Below are 15,666 nucleotides of genomic sequence, written 5' to 3'. Positions count from 1 at the left end.
TGAAAACCTGGTGGATCCTGGGCATTATTGTTCCTCCAACTGAAATTGGGATGATTGCACCACCTAAGGTTGTATGTGTTGCTGTAAGGGTTGTTCTACTGCCTTGGGGCATTCCATATATAATCAACCTGCTCAACATCAGAAGACATAGCATAAACAGATGGAAAAGTAGAAGAATATGAAGCAAACATACCTCCCAGAAGACAGTCAGACCGAAAAGTAGCCACTATAAAACTCGCAGCCCAACGTCACGATGAACCCAAGATCCTGAGTTGGTCAATCTTCTTAGCTAGAAACTCCACTTGAGCTGCCAAGGCTGTTATAGAATCCACTTGGTTGACCACTCCCTGTCTTCCTGGTCGATCCTAGAGTATTGCCACTGATAATTGTTCATGGCCATTTCCTCTATCAAGTTCTGAGCCTGCTCGGGTGTCTTACTATTTAGCGTCCCACCTGCTGCAGCATCCACCATCTGCCTCATCGTAAGGTTCAAACCGCTGTAGAAGGTTTGAACCTGCATCCACACTGGCAATCCGTGATGTGGGTAGTATCTCAAGAGATTCTTAAACCTCTCCCATGCGTCATACATGCTCTCATCATTAAACTGCACAAAAGAAGATATGTCATTTCTAAGTTTAGCAATTTTAGCGGGAGGAAAATACTTATAGAGAAATTTTTCGGCCAACGCGTTCCAGGTAGTAATCGTCTGCTGTGGAAAAGATTACAACCATCTCTTTGCTCTGTCCCTCAAGAAAAATGGAAACAATCTCAGCCGAATGGTGTCATCGGTTGTTCCATTTATCTTGAATGTGTCATAAATCTCCAAAAAGTTGGATATATGTGCATTGGGATCCTCACTGGGCAATCCTCCAAACTGCACGCTCTGCTGGATCATTTGGATAACATTGGCCTTTATCTCAAAATTGTTGGCCACTACAGGAGGTCTAACTATGCTAGTTTTCGTCCTATCCAAAGATGGTCGAACAAACTCATACATCGTCTTCTGATCGTTATCGGCCTGGGGGTTGTGGTTCTCCATCACGTTAGCTCTATGAACCTGAACTGTAACTCCGACCTCCTCCTCAACTGCCTGCAATCATCGTCTCAATAATCTGAGAGAGCGCTCCGGGTCAGATAAGGGTTCTATGGGATCAGGGTTAGAGCTCCTAGTCATAAACTACCTGAAACTGATAATCCAAACAACCACCAATCAATAAAAATAATAAAATAAAGAATAAAGAATAAATAAATAAACAAACAATGACTAAAGTAACATAAAAACAATTCACTCTAGGTCACTGTTACGGTTGTCCAGCAACGGCGCCAAAACGTGATGGGCTAGTGATGTAACCTACACCTAAGGCAGTGAACCTATCGATGTGGCCTAGCACTAGTGAGTATTAAGGTCGTATCCCTAGAGATCGGGTGAACCTAGAGTTACTACTGTTCGCTGTGTTATCTAGTCTGAAATAGGGTGTGAGAAGTCTAAATTAACTAACTAATGACTATGAATGCAAATAGATAAATGAACAACAATTAACAATTGAAAGACAACCGCAACAAGAGAAACAAACCCAAAAGGGACCTAAGTGATGGAATTCTAAGGTTGATTTATAAATTACCAATCTTGCTTACCCGTGCCTAAATCCTGAATCGAACTCGGTTCCTCTCTCGAGCTCACCCAGTTCCTAAACCTACACTAACCTAATGGAATCTCTTCCTATCATATTATTACAAATTAGCATTAAGCGTGATTTAGAACTATTAAAAGTTATTAATTCTTAATTCGGCGAGTAAATTAACCTTATCTCTAAGTGTTAACTACTAGTTCTTACTATTCAAATTCCAGTTGTAACAAGCATTTCTCAATGTCAAGAAATAACCCAGAAGACAATTAATTCAACGTCTCAAATTAACTGAATCAAACTTTATTACTGAATAGCAAGGAGATTATAAGAATGGCAGATAAAAATCTAATAACTAAGCATAATCCATGAACAAAGGTGAACCCCAATGGGTTCGGTAGCCCTAGCTACTCATAATGAAAGAAATAAATACAAAAGGAAATAAACAACAGAAAAGGAAATGGAACATGTAACCCCTCTTCTCTCGAATCGGAGTGGAAATGTTGGAAGCTCCAACTCTGAAACCAGCCTCAAGTATGGATCTCGGGTGTCTCGATCAATCGTCTAGAACCTTTAATCTTTGCTTGAATCTCCTAAATCAATCCTTTGAAATGATGTTGGTCTCCCAAAATGTCAAGAACAGAGGTGTAGAAGTGGGAGGTCGCGCACGTAGAGAAGTCTAGAAGTCAAATGTGGAACCTTGTCTCGTTTTGTGTGCACCTACTTATAGGCAGAAGTGCCATAGCCCGTGCCACGGCCCGGGTAACAAGCACCAACATCCAAAAAATGCCAATCTTCAAAATTTTCCAAGGGAGGCCGTGCAACGGCCCGTGCAAAAGCCTCGAAATGTGCGCCAACAAGGAATCAAATTCGACAAATATCTAATATGCATAAATCATCTAAATAGCTTGGTTTCTGCCCGGAAATCAATCAATTTCCATCAAGGAGTCCAAAAACCTGAAAAACTCATAAACATGCCAAAGTGCGATTAAGCAGGAATAAATATGACTCAAATACACAAATAAACGACTGATAAACAGTCAATAAACATGCATAGAATCATTTATATCAGTTGAGTTTATAAAACCAATCTTGTCTGAACTTCTTCTTAATTTTCATACCACTTGTTGCTTACATTCAAGAGTTGAGCATAAAAGAAAAGTACATATTTCGTATTCTAAAATAGCAATAAAAGTTTGTTAGAAACTTTTAGAAGTCCAATTCACTCCCCCCTCTCTTGGGTGTTTGCGTATAACTCTCCCATTTGGTATTAGAGCAAGTCTTTATTATTGAAGGCTTAATATCCTTGAGGAAAGATCTAGAATGGCAACATTCAGTCCATAAGAACCTGAAAGACGATCTATTACTAAACCTTCATCACAATGAAATCCTATTTTTTTAGAACGAGTTGAAGGAGTAGGTATTGTTGGTGTAGAGGAAGCAATAAATTAGGGTTTATCCGGACCAATGCTACGAGCTTTCAGAGTACAATGGGATCTTCGTCAAGTTGATCATTAACAAATATGAAGCAAGACATACTCCTTCCCATCCCAGAAGTAATAGGCATGGAGGTTGGCCGTACCGCAAGTGCACGGTTGTCTCAAGTAGTAGGAAGATATCTTCCCACGGGGAGTTGATGGTTTCAAGTATTAATCTAGGATTTAATTGATTATTTGAGCAATCAAAAATGAGATTTAAAGCACAAATTATAGAAATCTAAATAACTAAAACAATATCAAAGTAATCAATAATTAATCCTAACATAATGCACTAATCTTAATTTAAGCAATAACCAACCAAATCTCAAAGCAATTAACTAACTAAAGCAACATGGAGATTTATAAGCAAGCATAAGTAAAACAATGAAAATAACTAGGATTAATTAAAAACAATCAATAAACAAAGATCCTAGAATGCCAATCCACCTATACCATCAATAAAGCCAAGCAACACTCATAAATAATGTTAAATGCCAATACTTTACTATGGGTGAATTAGGGTTTTGTAGCCCTAATCTATCTCTAAACTTAGAACCCTAAGCATTATAATTCTAATGTCAATTCTCATCACACATCAACATTAAACCACTTGATTAAGCAAACTCTCCCATCAAACCATATTAATCAACCTAAAAGCTCTCACAATCAAGCCGATTAATATCTTCATTTGTATGTCCAAGAACAATAAATATTTCTCAATACAATCATTCTCCAAAATAACATTTATAGAGATGGCCATTCAAAATAAATGCACAATTAAAACACCAAAGAAAAACCCTAAGGTAGAGAAAATGACATACAACACAAACAACTCAAATCATTGCTTCATTGATTGAAATAGGCTTCATGCATTCTAGGATTAATAAACTACTCACTAAACATCATTGATAAGCATAAATAAGGAAAATAAAATAAAAATAGAAGAATATACCTAGTTAATTCCTTAAAGATAGCTCAAGAATAGAGGATTTGAAGAAGAAAATATGTAAACTTTTATTGATATCAAGTAAATGTAGCAATTACAACTTAAAACTAAATAAATCAAAGAGAAGTTTAAGAAAACCAAGACTAAAGCTTAGATTTTTTTCCTCAAAGCCTCTCTATTTTTCTCTTTGATCTCTACTAACTCTTATGTAGTCCCTTAATATGTTTTCAATAGAGGCTGATGAGAAATAAGAGAGTATTTTTATTATATCCCCCAAAAAACCCTTAAAACCCTAGTAAAATCGGACCAAACCACTCCAAAAACTAACAAAAATCGCCCAAAATCGAACCAAGCAAGGTTTGTAGCGCGCTTCAACAGCGCACTCAGTCCGGCCTGAAAAACATTCTCGACTTCTTTATGTGAAATTTGTGCTGAGCATATCGGACCAGCCTTGGTATGGCCTTAGGTCTGGCCTGCAAATTCTCTATTGCTTCTTTTTAATTCAATAGATGACCTAAATTTCAAGGGGCATATCTTGGACGTCTAAACTCCAAATTGAGGAATTATTTAGCCTAAAATGAAGTTCAAAATGTCTACTCTAATTTCTATGTTTTACGATTTTTCTGATTCCATCATTTTCTTGCCCAAAATGCCCTTGACAATTTAGTGCTACATTTGATATAGCTTTCGGAGTGCTCCTTGGTATGAGGCTTGTATCTCCCTCATCTTAGCACCAAATGGCCTGATTCCAATTAAAAATTTGAAGTAGACTCAAAATGCTATAAATTTGGAGCTTTTCATCCCAAGACTGGTTCCAGATTGCCTCCTCCAATCCTCTAAATTCGACCAATCTACGAAATCGAAAGATACCCTTTTGAAGTTCCAATCTTCAAATTTTGCCTTGGCTTCCAAACTTTTGAGAACTCATACCTACATCAAAATCACACCAAAATAAGTGTAAATCACCTATGAAACCACAATAAACATAAACAAATAGGATTGACACTTATATGGTGCAAATGTAGGAGAAATGCACGATTTATGCTCTAAACCTAGGCTAAATTCCCCTAAACCTTATGTCTCGAAGCCCTAATAAATATGTGTATTTCACACACATCAGAGGTTTATTATTAAACATTTCAAGGTTCTTCTGAAGATTTCTAGAAGCACAAGTTCTTTAAAAGGAATTTTAACATAATGTTATTAATTGGAGACATATATCTCTAAATACATCCATAGTCAATATTACTCATTGTGCTTCAACACCTTTTGAACTCAACCAGGGGTCTGCTTATGCATCTGCAAAGTAGTTTGAGACATTACAAGTTACTTATAAAAAGATCTACCAAGTGAAATAAATAAAGATAAATGTTCTAAAATGTAATTATGAGATGTTTCATACGAGGAAAATTAAAACCATTACTAAAATAATACATGGTGTACTGATTTCTATATATCACTTGAAATCGCTCAAATGATGAGATCTCTTCCAAAGCGGAAAATAAGAAAAAGGAAGGAGTAGCCTTAGTAGCCCACTCAAAGGATAATAGTGCAAATTCACATGATAATGAGAACATCGCTGCACTAGCTTGGAAAATGAAAAGGTTTTTCAAGAAAGGTGGTAGGAAGAATAGAAGACCATTCTGAATGATCAACTTCTCTGAATTTGATTTAGGGCACAAGTAGACATCTGACTAGTCTACTAAAATGCAACAAACACAGTCATCTAAAGGCAAACTGTCATCAATTGAAAAAGAAATAGTGATGGATCATCTCATAGTGATGATGACCAATAAGATGGAACTGTAATAGCAAACTTATGTTTGATGCTAAAAAAATATATGACTAATCCAATTTAGACAGTTAAGATAAGGTATCTGATTCTGACTTTGCTCATGATGATATTAAGTTCACTGAGTTGCATATATAAAATTTGCATCACTCAAGGGCTCAATCATTCACCTCATATGGATCACATATAAAATGAGTTTTTGCATAGTAAGGTTGAAAAAGTAAGCAATGATCTATCTAATATTGTGAAACATGATCAATATCTCCTTAAGCATATTTGAAAATGTTGATTTTATAAGAATGAAAAACAACTTGAAATTCTGATTCAAATAGTGACCTAATGTTAAGATTGAATTTCAAAAGAGAATTTTTGAGATCATAGAAAAACATATAGCTAATTCAATTTTTAAGGCTATCATTCTTAGGAATATATTATGGAGCTTTTCTTATTAGTCTTCCCATTCTAATACTGCATCATTATCACATCCATATCATAATATTTTTACTTTTGGGAGTGACTATAATAAAACTCTCTATAGGCATTGCTCTCTTTATTATCTTGTTAGACATCTGTATGTAGCATGCTATAAGAAAAAAGTGTGTATGAGAAATGTTTGGAGTCCCAAAAGGAACCAAATCTAACCTGCTAACCATATAGGACCTAATCAAGATTGGGTACCTATATTTAAGTGATTACATGCAGGTATGTCTTAGCAGCAAGTAGTAAATAGATGACTGATGCATAATTAGTAGTTGCTCAAGAAAGACGATTAAGGATGAAAATACGTTCTCAGAAATCCAAATAGATAAAAGTGGATACGTGAAACATGAAGATAAAAGCAAAGGGAAAACCACTGAAAATAATTATGAAATGGGATCCCTAACTAAAGAAGTTTCATTAATAGAAGAATTAAAGGAAAAAATCTATTGAGTGAGAGTCAGCTGATTGATAAAAGGAGAAGAGTCATCTTTGAGACAACCACTATTAGGTTCAATCTACTCTTGATTATCAAGCTTATTTATTAAACCATAAATAAGTAATGCTTATATGGTTGACTTAAATGAATGCAAACTAAAATTGGATGTCTTACTTCTGTTAAAGATACAAGTTGGCCAAGTATAAAAGATTATTATTATCTAGGTCTTTAAAACTATTTGATTTTGCTTTGTTTCGTTTGTCACATATGAAAATCTGAATGGAAATAATTATAAATTTGTAATAATGGATGATTGTCCTAGATATACATAGGTCATGTTCATTGCATCAATAGTAGACATTTACACCGCTTTCATCCATTTTTGCTTTAGAATTCGAAAGAGAAAGAATATTTCACCACATTCACTAAAAGCAACCATGGGAAGGAATTTGACAATGAATTCATATAACTTCCTAGTCCCAAGAACCTTACAATGGAATGCATGAGAGAAAGAATAGAATCCTAAGAGATGGCTCGAAACGAGATACATGAGAGAAGTCTACCAATATATTTCTTTGCAAAAGCCTCAAACACATAGCCTATTGTACCATAAACAACATTTTGATAAGATCATTTATTGGTAAGACATATTTTATGTTGTTAAAAGGAAGAAAGCTTAATTTTTCATATGTTCATGCATTTGCATGTAAATGTTATATCTTTCAATGAATGAACCTTATTTGTTGAAGAATGAATGCATGTGATATTTGATGTATCTAACCATTCTTTGGAAAGAAAAAGCAAAAATGATGATACAGGAAACTGATCTAGAAAATGAAAAAGAATTAGATAAGAATAATTTAAATGAAGATGAGACGTCTGATGGGACATCTGATATACTTGAAGACAACTTAAACAGTTAGACATCTGATCTACCTAACAATTGAAAGTATCATAAGGATCGTCCAAGTGAGAGGATACTAAACAACCTATCACAAGGGGGATTAACTAAGATCAACACTCATATATACTAATGGCAATGTAGCTTTTTCACCTCAAAGAGAGCGATAATCTTATGATGGAACTCAAATTCTTAAAAATTATACATCTACCATAGAGATGAGCTAAATCAGTTTGAAGGAAATCATGGAAGCTGATACCTAGACCTATAAATAACTCTATCATAAAAAACATATGGGTATCTAGAAATAAAATAGATGAGCAAGGAATAATTATACAAATCAAAGCTAGATTAGTTGCCCAAAGCTAGAATCAAGGCAAAGATAAGTCTTATAGGAGAATCCAACTTCTTCTTGAGTTTGCGAATCAAGTGAACAAGTAAAGAAATCTTCATTTGTCAAAATTATATACATCAAGGAGTTGACAAAGAATTTCAAGTTTGATAGTCTAAAGAGCATTAGAGATCTAATTAGCAAACAACTAAACTTAAGAAAGATGAGACTGGAAAATCAATTGACATCAAAATAAATTGACGAATGATCAGATTCCTACTATATTTGACAGCCAATAGACTAGACATCTGAGCTAGCATATGCATGTATAACATATCCCATGCAATATCTAAGGAGCCTCATCAAATCACTATGAAGAGGATATTCAAATATCTGATTAGGACTAGTAATTTGGGTCTATGGTAAGCTAGGTGTAATTCTTCTAATTTATGTTGGATATAGTGATGTTAACTATATAGAAAGTAGAGTTGAGAAAAAGAACACATCAGACATCTGCCAATTCCTTAGACATTGCTTGATTTCTTGATTACATAAAGAAAGAAATAGGCGTCTATTGCACTATTGACTGTTGAAGCATTATACTTCAGTAGGCAGCTATGGTGCTGAGGTTTCTTGGATAAAGCATCAATAAAAAGACCATGGCTTCCACTCTAAGGTGATGTATATTAGGTGTAATAACATTGGGGCCATCAAGCTCTCAAAGAACCTTGCTCAACATGAAAAATTGAAAAAATCAATATCAAACATCTTTTATAGGACCATGTTCAAAGAAGGAGACATCCAAGACTTCATCAAATCAATAGACATCTAAAGCTTTAATAAAAGCCATTAAAGAATATCAATATTGGAAAATTGGAAGATCACCTAGTACGGGCACTAATTCTTTATGCTTATGTGTGCAAATTCAACTAATTTACTTTCTATGCATATTTAACCGTTAGTCATCTAAGTCTCAATATTAAGGTGAGCCCCTTCATCTAATATTGAAAATTAAATAAGTAAATATGTGCACTACATTCCATAGAAAAGTGAATTTAAATATTTAAAATATTTTTCTTTATCATATATTTTGAAGAATCACTTTCAATCTTGAAAACTTCTAAAAGATAAATTCTTTGCTTTACAATTGAAAAAGTGGAGAGAAAGTTTGACTCTCTTAGATAGAAAAGAGAAATGTTTGAGCCATCGGAAGGAGAAAAGCCAATAGAAATATGATGGAGACATAATTTCTATTGGCTTTTCTCCTTCCGATGGCTCAAACATTTCTCTTTTTTGTCTAATAGAGTCAAACTTTCTCTCTACTTTTCAATTATAAAGCAAAGAATTTATCATTTGTAAGTTTTCAAGATTGAAAGTGATTTTTCAAAATATATGACAAAGAAAAATATTTTAAATATTTAAATTCACTTTTCTATGGAATGATGAAGGCTTTGATAAAAACGGATACTTGAGATGTCTATTATGACAAAAGTGTTGGAAAATATAACTATTGGCAGAAGAGCTAAAAAAGAAAACAACTAGAAATTTTATCTATTGAAGTAAGTATTGCTATTCCTAAGATGGAGATATAAGTGCTATTGAATCCATTTATGATTATTTTAAATCTAAAAGAGTAAGAAAATCAATAATTTGAGATGAGATATCTAAGAGAAGCTCCACAAGGATAACAATTGGATAAAAATGATCAAAAGAAAAGCATGTTAAACTCAACAGAAATTTGCAAGTTCTCTCTTAAAAAGTTTTTATGAAAAGACTTTTCAAAATAATTTTCTTTTGACTTTGGACATTAACTTGCATTTGTATGCTGTTTTGAATTAATTTGGATATTTTTTACCTTTTTATTGTTTACAGAAAAAGGGAGAAATTTAGGATAAATCTAGCATGTCTATATGTAGATTACTACATAAGCTTAGGGGGAGCTTAACAATGAAAAATAGCATTAGCAGTCTATTTATATTTGAGTCATCCAAGCTTATTTGCTATTATTATATTTTGCCATAGTTTCAAGGGGAGCTCCATTCTTTGCTTAAGTGTTAGACGTCTACTCTTTATAGGCATCTATTTTGTGATATAAAGCTAAAAATGCAGCTCAGATCTATAAGCACAATCATTTTATACCATTGTTTGCTCTGATGATTTAATTGATCTATTTTTCTTGTTACTGTGTGCTGGTTTTCTCATCATCAAAAGAGAGAGATTGTTAGCCCCAAGAAGCTAATAATCTAAGTTTTGATGATAACAAAATAATGTGTTGTTTGATATTTATACATATGAATGTTGGATATTTATTACAAGATGAAATAATCTGATTAAGAGGAGAAAAGCTTAGAAGATTGATGTGACCTATATTTGCAATCATCAGAAGTTATCGTACATGAAAGAATTAGATGACTCAATAAACTGATCAGATGACTAAGTATCTAAAAGGCTATTGAGAAATATAAAGAAAACATCAGAAGCCTACCTTCGTAGAGCTTAATAGAATCAGATATCTTAAAAGTTAGATGTCTTAAGACAGTTTAAACAGTGGTGAGTTAGTCCTCTTGTTAAATAGATCAGCTTTGACCTCTTGCATTAAATTAATTTCTCATGTGCAAAACCTTAAAAACACATCCATTAATTTTTCATATGTAGCTTTGGTTTTAATGAACACCACAATACCCTTTAACTTTAAAATCATATTCATTCACAATGCAATACCTCTAATTTTAATTTTAATGCACACTATAAAATATTATATTTTGTATTTTTGAAAAGTGGATTTTATGCCAAAAAGTTTATTTCTTAAATTCGTTCTCCTCATGTTTTACCTAATGGTTGAAGAGTTCACTGCCATTCTTAGAAGCCTTAGTGAGTGCACCCATTCAATTGCTTTACCATGACTTGATGATCATTTCCTAGCAAACTAGTGGAGTTCATCATGCCCCTAGCTGGGTACTTTCCGACACTATGGGTGAATATGTAATCCTTACCTCTCTGATTGCTTGCTACGATAAGAAGGAAAGGGGTATAACCTGTTTGGATTAGAATTGTGAGCTTCTTCCATTATGTCCAATTCCTGCTAGTTTTTCATAAAGAAGGAAGATATATTTAGATTGCTGGCATTAAGAATAGGTGGAGCGTGGTGCTAATCTAGTTCTAGTGATTCTAGATGAAGCCATCATTAGCTTAGACATATACAAAACCCATCAAAGGTTTAATAGTAGTCTCTTCCTCTTTTAAGTAAGAAAACAAATATCTTTATTTTGTTAATGCTTTAATTTTTTCCTAAGTCATCATTTCAGTTTCTCAACTTAGTAGACTAATGTTTTAACTTTCGTATTTATAAAGAATAGTCCTGTGGGGGGGGGGGGGTGGTTTCAAGAGCGCACCCAAGTGTCTCTAGCGACTACGATACTGCAAGGCTTTTCAACCTAATAGGAACACGCTAACTAATCATAGAGACTAGCGTGGAAATGGGAGTTTCTTGTCGGGTAATTCTCTGGGACACTTTCTCTAATTGAATGGCATTTCTCGATTCCATAAGAAAGCTTCGCCACATCGAGAGATGGATTCAAAAGCTAACTTCATTATTCTACAAGCATCCATTACACCATGTGAGGTCCTCCTAAGTCTAGCCTATTTTATTTAAGCTCAATCCGTGCTTAATTTATTAGCCTACTTAACTATTTAATTATGTATAAAGGTCCACTTAATCTATCCCAATTACAAGTTATGCATTTAATTTCCAGCCTTTAAACTTAAATGGAGTACTTTTTATATTAAGGCCCAATTGGATCATTCTTTTTCTAATATGACCCATTTAATTAATTAAAGCATGGCAAAACCTACTAAGTCTATATGGATTTTCGTTTTAGGCCCAATTTACCATCCTTTAACCTAATAAACTATAACTTTCATGCCAAGTCCAATTTTAAGTCTAATGTCTATGTGTCCAGTTTTAATTAAACAATTAAGCATCAAATATTTAGCACCAAGCAAAAACAAAGTGCATGAATATTAAATCTAGCTACAACTAAAAATAAATAAAAAAACACATAAAAATAAGTTACACTATACCAAAATTGCATAAAATCCAAAAATAGGGAAAAATTGGTGTAGAATCGAATCGGCACTATACAGAGCTGATCAGCTCTAAGGCTTCATCACGGTCAATTTTGCATTTTGTCTTGATTCCCCTCGCCTAAAAGCCAACTTAACATGCACAAAATAAAAAATATGATTAATATATGAAAAACATGAAAATAAAATAATAAAAATTGAATAAAACCAAAAAATACATAAAATTTGAATTAAACAAAGCCAAAACATGTAAAATTATGAAAAAGAGATAAACTAATAGAAGATAGAAACTTCATATGGCAGATCCTAAAACTAATCTTGCAACACTAAAATCAGATCTAATCACATAATCTCATGAATTATCATAAAGGAAAAATAAATCTAACATACTAACCTAATTCTTTAATTCATTAGATTCAAAATCCAATAAAAACATATTATCGAATTCAAAACCCTACACAGATCATGTCATTAGATTCAAAACCCAGCATGTATAAACATTAAAAAAAATATAAAACTATTAAAGCCCTAGATTTGATCACATAAATCATATAAAATATTTGAAATCAATCCTAACATGTTTCAAAAATCATAAAATCAAAGAAAAGGGAAGAAGATGCTGATGATGCTGGATTTTTTTGTAACCTTTAGGTTGTCATCGTAGTTTGCTGATTTGCGAGTCTCTAGAGATGATGAGGTGGATGAATCAAAGATTGGATGAGAATCCAATGTTCTTTTAGGCTTGAGAAAAAGCTTCTATCATTCAAAGAAAAGACTTCCTAATCTTATTCTTTCTTAGTGACTTTGCTCTCCAAGTACCAAAAATTCTCTCTACTTAAATGAACGTAGGTGTATCTTCTATTTTCAGTAACTAGTAGCTGGTAGCCTATGGTCAATGTAGCTAACCCATGACCTAGGACTTAATGATGTATTTTTAGAGGTAGGATTCTTAGAAAACCCTAAAAAAATAGATAAGCTCTCAATAATTTTAAATTCAGAAAAAAATATTTTCCTTTATCAGTTATTAATTATTCAAATCAATACTCAATAATTCCGATCTTTAATATTCAAATAAATAACAATAAAATCTAATAATTATCATTAAATGATTTTTAGAATCTTTTTTATCAAATTTTGGCATTTTAAGTCAAAATACGTGTAAAATGGAGTCGGATTCGAAAAATAAGGCAATCGGGACTGTGCATAATTGGTCGACTGTACATAGAGCTAATTCGACTCAAAGCTCAGCCGTTTAGCTCTAGGTAGAGCCGATTCAACTGTACAAAGAGCCAAAAAGTTTAGGAATTTTTTACATTTAGTCCTAAAACTTGCAGAAACTGTCGTTTCACCTGTCAAACCTAATTTTATTGCCAATTGGGTCCAAATTGATTTTGAAAAAGCAATTTTAATTTAATTATTATCAAGCCTAAATGAGATTTGCTCGTCCTCAACCTACCGAGACTTAAGAATGGTAGTAACTTTCATCATTGGGTTTGGATGAGGAAAATGGGTGCTGACAGCTGCCCCAGGTTTGTCGGAATTTATAAGCACATATGTGATTAAATAAATTAAGACAAATCATAATATCAAGGATACGGTAAAAGGAAGTATTGATGATTTCTAGAAGCCATCCTCTGTAAGCCCAACCTGATGTAGAAAATTAGATTTGGAGTAGAGGCCATGCCTACTTGATTAGAGGACCACGCCTATTTGAATTCTTAAGGACTTTGCCTCTTTAATTTTGAGGACCTTCCCTACTTTGATTTTTTAGGACTTTCCCAGCTTTAATTTTAAGGACTTTGCTTGTTTGAGTTGAGGACGTTGCATGCTTGAGTTAAAGACTTTGCCTGCTTGATTTGAGGACTTCCCTGTCTAATTTTGGGAACCACTCCCGATGATTTATACTTGTAGAGACGTTGCTTTGGCTTCTTAATCACTTTTTGCTTCGGGATGCAATTATGTTGTAACTTTTACTTTGGTTTATAATTAGTAAATTTTCTCACTTCTAGGTGTCAAATTGATAACTTCCACTTTAGGATGAATAATAATGATTTTCCCACTTCGGGATCTTTTACTTCAAAGAGTAAATTGGTTTTCCAATTCGGGGTCTTCTGCTTCAAAAAGTACACTTGTTCTTAGAACTTGAACCGATTCTCTACTTCGGAACTGATGGATATTTCACTTCTAAACTCTTCACTTCAAAAAGTATACTGATTTTTCATTTCAAGGACTGAGCTAATCATGTTCTTGCTTCGAGATGTAAACTTGTGAGCTTTTGCTTTGGAAAGTAAACTAAGTGTAGATCAACATTTATTATAGCTAGATTCTTATTCATCGAACTTTTCTTCATTTTCCTGATACAAGTTAGTGATACATATACAAGTGTACAAAGATTACATTAAGCAAAAAGTAATGAAGGTGCGTGATATGCATGTTTTGTATAACATGTAATGCATTTCCAAAAATCATCTTTTAGTTTGGATAGAGGAATTCTGGTGCCTATCAATATCAACAGTTTGAGATTTCAATTGCCCGCTCTTTGGCCAAATGGCATTAAGCCAAATAGTCGATGTTGTAATTGATTCATATCAAATATCTGAAAGTTATTATGACAACAAAAAGTGCAGATCTAGGGATAACTCAAGCATGCGAGGACTGGATAATCTTGCCAAGGGGCTATACTAATACTTGTGTAATGATAATTGGCTTTGCCACAATCTCATACATATAGCAACCAAATCTCTTTTCTCTTCTTAAATTTACACCTTAACTTTTGTTTAAGCCATCCTTTCAGGTTCTTAACTTAGCAAGCTAATGGCTGAACTTTTGCCTCAGCTACTCTTTCGGGTTTTCAACTTAGTAGAATCTATTTTTGCCTAAGCTGCCCTTTTAAGTTTTTAACTTTGTAGACTTTATTTTTACCTAAGTTGCCCTTTGGGGTTTTCAACTTAGCATTCTCTTTTCTTTATAGTTTTCTTTATTCTCTCTTTTTTACAGATTTGGTTACTGGAGTTCTTGTAGTCCTTTTTGTCAATGCTTGCAGATGATTCTACTGATTCCCAAGACTTTCCCTCAGACACGATTTCTAGAATTAAAGCCAAAGCACTCTAGCTTTACTGATTCATTAAGCATGATGTCAAGAATAATGGAAACTTAAGTGCTAAAAATTCTTAGGTTTTCCTACAAAAGACCTACAGAAAATGATATTGCTTCTATTCAGATCTCATAGATTCCGCCTCTTATTCTACTTTCTCCTGCTGGTAGTGCACAAGCAATAAAAACTAATGTGCAAATTTAACAAAAGTTCTAATAAAATTCTATCCATTTAATAAGAGCACAACTGGGTATGTTTTGTATTTCAGATAATACTACTTTTGTTATCAACTAGTTGATTTAGATTCTTGAGTTGAATATTTTCTCTCTCACCTTTTATTTTCTTAACTTTTACCTGACTAACTTATACAAATCCTCTAGTCAGTGGGATTTGTTTTTCTATCTTCTTCTTTTTTCTTTTTTCTTTTTCCTTTTTACTTCAAAAGATAGTATTTGAAATAGTACAGATTGACTTGTGAACTTATCGCCCTCAAGATTTAA

General features: G+C 33.4%; 1 non-coding gene across 1 annotated transcript; it reads left to right on the top strand.

Moving 5' to 3' along the window:
* The first annotated feature begins 530 nt into the window (after positions 1-530).
* Positions 531-637, top strand: LOC112533721. The gene has a single exon (XR_003078056.1). It is a non-coding gene; the product is annotated as a small nucleolar RNA R71 (small nucleolar RNA).
* Positions 638-15,666: the final 15,029 nt, after the last annotated feature.

Source organism: Ricinus communis, chromosome 6 (genome assembly GCF_019578655.1).
Source record: "Ricinus communis isolate WT05 ecotype wild-type chromosome 6, ASM1957865v1, whole genome shotgun sequence".
NCBI lineage: Eukaryota > Viridiplantae > Streptophyta > Magnoliopsida > Malpighiales > Euphorbiaceae > Ricinus > Ricinus communis.
The sequence above is the reverse complement of the archived record's forward strand: the minus strand, read 5'-3'. Positions and strand labels throughout refer to the sequence as shown.